Consider the following 6,797-nt stretch of genomic DNA (forward strand, 5'->3'; position numbering starts at 1 on the left):
AGAGAAAGCTTCTGCATCCCTGCAAATGCGGCTAGAATCTTTAGCCACCTGCTGCAATGTGCACAGATAGCAGGTCGGCCACGGGCCAGGTCGGGCAGCACTGACACTGCACTCTGCACATGCAGCTGGCTGGAGAGCACACTTGCCCAATCTCGCTGAACTACAGCTTTTGCAAGCTTGCAAATGCTGCAACAGTTTAGCCTGCTGCCCACCTACCATTGCTCCTGTGGCGCCCAAGGCCATGCAATATGTAGCTTTGGCCTTTATCTGGCCCTTATTGCAGCACAACTGATGAGGTGTGGATTGTTCATAGACTTTGAATAGCATTGCATTATAGTGTGCAAAACAGTGCCTGTTACAACACCACACAGTGCCAGTATGAAATTACCGTAATTCATGTTAAACTAAGGCTTGCAAAAAATGTGCTTTCTTTCTGCTTGTTCTTATTTTTCATTTAGACATTACTTTTTGAGTAACTGAGGGAACCATTCAGGACGTGGAGTCCCTATAAACGAACATCGACCATAGTAATGGCATTGCGGCATGTTGTAAATATCTTCAAGGATGGGACATACCTGTGGAGCCAGTTGTTGGACTGATCAAATGCATTCTCACCCATAATCATTGCACTTTTGGACAGGACCTCTTTGTACAACACATGGGAGCGGCAACGGGTTTATGATTTGTACCAGAGAATGGAAATCTCTTCATGGCCAAAATCGAAGAGGAATACCTTGATGCATGTCAACTAAGACCATGGCCTTCTTCCGTTTTATAGATTATATTTTAACCATCTAGTCTGAAAATGAGGAGGACCTTCTCCGATTCCACAGAAACGTCAATGCTTTCCATGCCACCAACAAATTGAAACTAAGATACTCTCACACTGAGATTAACTTTTAGGATACCACCTACCTGAAAATACACATCAGAGAAAATATATAAACGTCTATGTACCACAAACCAATAGACCATCCCACATACCTCAGGTATAACAGTTTCCACACCGGGCACATAAAGAACTCAATAATTTACAGCCAAATTATAAAGTGTAACTGGATGTGTTCTGACAGGGGGACGCAGACAAACACCTGGATTACCTTAAGAATATTTTCATTAAACAAAGTTACAGTCCTCTTATGACTGAGGCCCAAATCAGGAAAGCCATCATCATCCCTAAGACTCAGCTTAATATAAAATATAAGCAAAACCAGAAAAAGAGCTGTGTCCCACTGGTGGTCACCTAGGAACTGCATCCCATTTTACACAAGGATTACAGACTGAGAAAAATATTCCCTCAACCTCCCCTTCTGACGTAACGCCAGCCACCCAATCTAAAACAGGCGATTGTCAGGAGTTCTTTGAATAGACCACAAGAGAACAGAACACCGACCTGCCAACACAAAAAGTGTGAGACCTGCAAACACATCTACTCCATTGACAAGTTAGCAATACCAGGTTCACAACAGGAATACAAAGTATAAGACACAATTTCCTGTAATTCTACCAATCTGGTATATCTTTATCATGTGTACAAAATACCTCAAAGGAATTTGCATGGGAGAAACTGGACAAGCTCTGCATAAACTTATGAACGCACAGAGGTACAGTATTAACAATACCAAATCTAATCTCCCAGTCCCTACACACTTTCGTACTCACAGACACAGCTTGAATGATCTTCATGTTATTGCCCTATAGGTTGGCTTTAATTCACAGAAAGGAAGACTAATAGTGAAACAAAATGTACACATTGGTTTAAATCTGTAGATAGAGGATTGGACAAGGATAGCAATTTCTTATATTGGTACGATGGTATTTAATGCTGTAACTTTTTCATAAATAAGAACCACACACCTGTATGGGGTGGATGCTGGTGCTGGATTCCTAAGTAATGCCAATCCAAAGTCCAAAGGAGGAATTCTCAAACAAGCTTGCTGGAACTTCCAATAACCTGTATTGTCCCATCACACACACACTATACATCAAACTGTATAACCAATGATCGTTTTGGGGGTAAAATCGTCCCCTTTGTCAAGGCATGGGGAAACTGTTTGAATGAAGGCATCTTAATGACATGCTTATGTTTGCAAAAAAAAACAAACAAAAAAAACCAATGTGCCCCTTTTGAGGTTGCATGTATATAGCTCTCTGTTCTAACATCTTGTCGGCATACAGGATTTGCGTCTGAAAAAGGCTGATTAGCGAAAAGCTTATTCTTATAAGTTAGCCAATAAATGGTATCATCTTGATTCAAAACTTTGTACATTGTAGAAAATGATCATTCTATTTAAAATCCACCTGGAAACTATCACTAATGGCTCTTTATGTAGGTTTTTTGATATTGTCAATGAAGGAGGGTTTTTCCAGCGCCAATTCTCTCATTTTCTTTACTATACCTGCACCCTGCTCATATTTTAGAGATTTCAGTCGAAGATCTTAGAAAAGAAAAAAAAAACATGGCAGCATTTGTCATTTTTTTATAATTTAGATAAAAGATATAAAAGATTTTGAAAGTGAGGTAGATCTGTGGAACAGGTTTTAGAGAGAAAATAAGACCATATGAAGGAGCTGACTGAAGAATTAGAAGTAATGACCTCTATTTCTGTTTCAATCAATTTCATTCAACATACAACAGATAGAGCATACAAGGCAAAATGATAAACTGTGTGAAATGATGAACTGTGTGAAGCAGTAACCTACCAAAATACAGCTGTTAGGCCGTTCTTTCTTCACCCCCATTTTCTAACCTGATGTATGTACCCAGCGGAAAATAAAGTGAATTTTATGGAAGTAGTGCCTCTCTTTCTCTCACCACTATTTAGAATTGGTTTGTACTTCCCAGAGTGCACACAGCCATTTGCACAGGTCCAGCTGCATCTAGTCTCCAAACAGTATCTCAGTCAAGCTTTATTTCTGTTTACAAAATAAGGTATGCACACCTAGTATATCACTGCAGTGAGCTGGTCATAACAAATATTGGGTGCTGAGTAAATACACCAAGCCCTCATGGCCCTACACAATCCAGTATCAATAAGAATAACTCGCACACCATGCAAAGAATTGATGCAAAAAGAGTATGTATTACAAAATGGTCATAGCAGCAGTTAACATTTGATTGTATCAGACATTACATCACAGAACATGACAGTGACACTAGAACTCTGGAGTTCAATTCTTTGCATGGCGTGCGAGTTATTCTTATTGATACAAGCTTTATTTCTGTATCATGATTGACAAACAAAACATTTCTTTGCCCCAACCATGTATTACAAGTACTACTGAACACATATCGTATATTGAAAACTTTGTGCTTAACCATTTCACTACTGAGGGGTGGTTCCCCTTCTGCACCAGAGCAATTTTCACCTTTCAGCACTCCTTCCATTCATTCACCTATAACTTTATTACTACTTATCACAACAAAACAATCTATATCTTGTTTTTTTCACCATCAATTAGACTTTCTTTAAAGGGAAGGTCTAAGCTATAAAAAAAAATGACATCTACTTACCCAGGGCTTCCTCTAGCCCCTAGCAGCTGATCTGTTCCATGTCGCAGCTCCACTCTCAGCCATTGTCTCCCGGTGCTGAGGACAACCTCGCGAGGCGCCGAGAGCCAGCGGCAGAGATTGAAGCTGCAGCGTGGCACAGATCAACTGCTAGGGGCTGAAGGAAGCCCCGGGTAAGTAGATGTAATTTTCCTTAATAGCTTGGATGTATCCTTTAAGTGGTACATTTGCTAAGAATTATTTTATTCTAAATGCATTTTAATAGGAAAATATATTTAAAAAAATGGAAAAAAAAAATTCTCAGTTTTTGGCCATTATTGTTTTAAAATGATACATGCTACCGTAATTAAAATCTCCACATTTTATTTGCCCATTTTTCGCAGTCATTGCATTATTTAAAATATTTCCCTAGCACAATGTATGGCGTCAATATTTTGTTTAGAAATAACGGTGCATTTTTTTGTTCAGTTTTGTGTCCATCACTACTTACAAGCCCATATTTTCAAAATGAACAGTGATATACCCTCTTGACATGCATATTAACAAAGTTCAGTCCCTAAGGTAATGATTTATGTATTTTTTATGTCAATTTTGTTTCTTTTACTGCAACATTTTTTGTTTGGGTACTATGGGAGAGTGTGGGAGGGAATGAGTTAATTTTAAATGTATGTGTGGGTCTATTTATTAAAATAAATGTAGGTAGGTGTAATTTTACTATTTGGCCACAAGATGTCCTCACGCATTATTTCCTAAGTAATACGTGATGTGTTACTACATGTTTCAATGAACGCGGCATCTCATTGATGCCGTCAATTATTGACACGGGAAACTTAGATTAGTAAATGGGAACAATGTTCCCATTCATTCATCTCCCCTATAATGATCGGCAGCGAGAACGCATGCAGGAGCGAGCGGCAGCCAACAGATTCAATGAACGATTATCTACATCCCTGGGCAGGAACTGAAGTCCTGCATGACGTAGATAATCCGTCGCAAGCCACATAAATTGGTAAAGGACTTCCAAGGGAAAATACTAAATCTAGTCTTACTTACCTGGGGCTTCTTCCAGGCCCTAGACGTCATTTGGGTCCCTTGCTCTGGTCCTCACCGATATCCAGCTGGCAGCCTCTAAGGAATCGCCAACCTCTGATGTGTGGGCATCTTCTGCACATGCACATGCACATGCAAATGTGCCCACATCATCGGGAGTGCACTGCGCTGGCGCAGTATGCTCCTGGTGACATGGGTGTATTCCCATGCTGCGCAGGCAGCATGCACGGAAGTTCCTTAGAGGCAGCCAGCAGGACACCAGAGAGGATCGGAGCTGTGGTGAGCGCCCCAAATGACGTCTAGGGGCTGGAAGAACCCAGGTAAGTAAAACTAAATTTAATATTTTGCCTTGGAAGTCCTTTAACAATGACAGAATGACACTTCAATACATTGTGCATGTTGTGTTCATCGAAGGCGGATTTGGGATCCCTATAATCCCATGCACAATCCTAGTGGTTCTGGTTCCTATAAAGCATGCTGACTCACATCCAGTATATCTCTAGTTACTGTCCTTTTGACCTCTGCTTTGCAGCACCTTCGAAATACTCGCTTCCCATCTTACGATACCCCCAAACCCCTATTTCATGCTCTCATAGTATCTCTCTATCTCTCAATAACTATAATATTCTCTTATCTGGTATTCTGCCAATATGCTCACCTCTTCAGATTATCATGGATGCGGCAGCCAGACTTATCTCTGTCTGTCAGTACTCCTTATCTGCTGTCACTATGCATATCTCTTCACTGCCTTTCAAATAACACTAGAAGCAAAGTGAAACCCAAAGTTATTGTGCCCTGCCTTTGACATCATTCATACCTCATATACCTCAAGTATTTCCTACCTCATGCACAAATACTTCCTGAATGTCCTCTTCCTCATTAATCTACTAATGTCCTTCTCAGTATTAGCCTGATCCCATTGCTGCACAATGTTTTACAAACTGCTTCTGTTTTACAAACTGCAACTTTCTCTGCTGCTATTGCAAATAGCAGCAATCATTCAATAAAGTTAGGCAAACAAAAAAAAGTAAACAAACAAACAAAAAGAATTAAAGTGACAAGCTCACAATAAAAAAATAAAGTGTTTTTTCCCCAATTAAGTTTTCATCCCTACCTAGCCTATTTACCCCTTGTTAACCTCTATAATACCTATACACCTTTAATGATTGTCGCCTGTAGTGATCAGTTGCGATTGCTTGGGTGCCATTTCGGGGACCCAAATGCTCTACAGATGCATTGCTCTCTGCAATTGCCTAACAATGCATCTGTATAACACTGGCGCCCCCGATTTGTTATCCTAGCAGTTGCATCCAATCACTACAGATGCGCTTGCTGGGAATAATAGTCTGCCGCATGCTCAGCTAAAAGTGAATTAAGACATATAAGGTATAATTTTATTCAGGAAGGATCAAAGAATATATTGTTACTGGTTTAATAACTGTGGGTTTTGTTATGTGAAAAATACAAAGGGGGAAACTGGAAAAAAAAAGTGTATTTTCTGCATTTATGTCCAATTTCCCGTACAAAAATGCCAATAAAATAATTATTGGAAAAATATTACTAGTAGAAAGCCTAGATTGTCTTGAAATATATCACTTGAATGTTATCAGTAATGAAAAAGTGAAAGCTAGCCTGGACTCAAAACTTCCTCTTTGCTCTAAAGATATTGAACAGCATAGAACATTTTACAGAAAAACATTTCTTTGTTACAGCTGATACAAATCCTGCAATAAATCTGCAGTGTCTACTTTCTGCATACATGGAAGCAGACGCAGAGTTAACATCCTGTGTTTACAAATTAGCAGCTCTGCCATGGCAGAGGAGATTCCTGAGCTGACACAGCTAAGGAATCAAATTACAGCGGTGATTAGTTGCAGATGCGAGGGAATTAGACAGGCTAAATTCTCTAAATACACCCAGGGTGCATTTCTCCTTTTTCCTTCTTTCCAGTGCAAGAGTTCAGGTCAAATTTAACCACTTAGGTCTGGATATATCCGTCCAGATAGCTTGCCCTGTTGCCACTGAGCGATCGCGCACTCCTGCCACCTTCCGTTAGCCTGGAGATCAATGAATGGGAACACAATTCCCATTCATTGATCTAAGTCCCCGTATGAAAGACCGACACCGTCAGCGAGACGGCTCCGTCTTTCAGAGATCTCCTTCTGCCCCATCTACGCTTTACTTCCGCTTGCTTAGTAATACTACATGTGCAGAAGTACGCTTTTACAATTAAAAT

The sequence above is a fragment of the Hyperolius riggenbachi genome, chromosome 8 (assembly GCF_040937935.1).
Source record: "Hyperolius riggenbachi isolate aHypRig1 chromosome 8, aHypRig1.pri, whole genome shotgun sequence".
Taxonomy (NCBI): Eukaryota; Metazoa; Chordata; class Amphibia; order Anura; family Hyperoliidae; genus Hyperolius; species Hyperolius riggenbachi.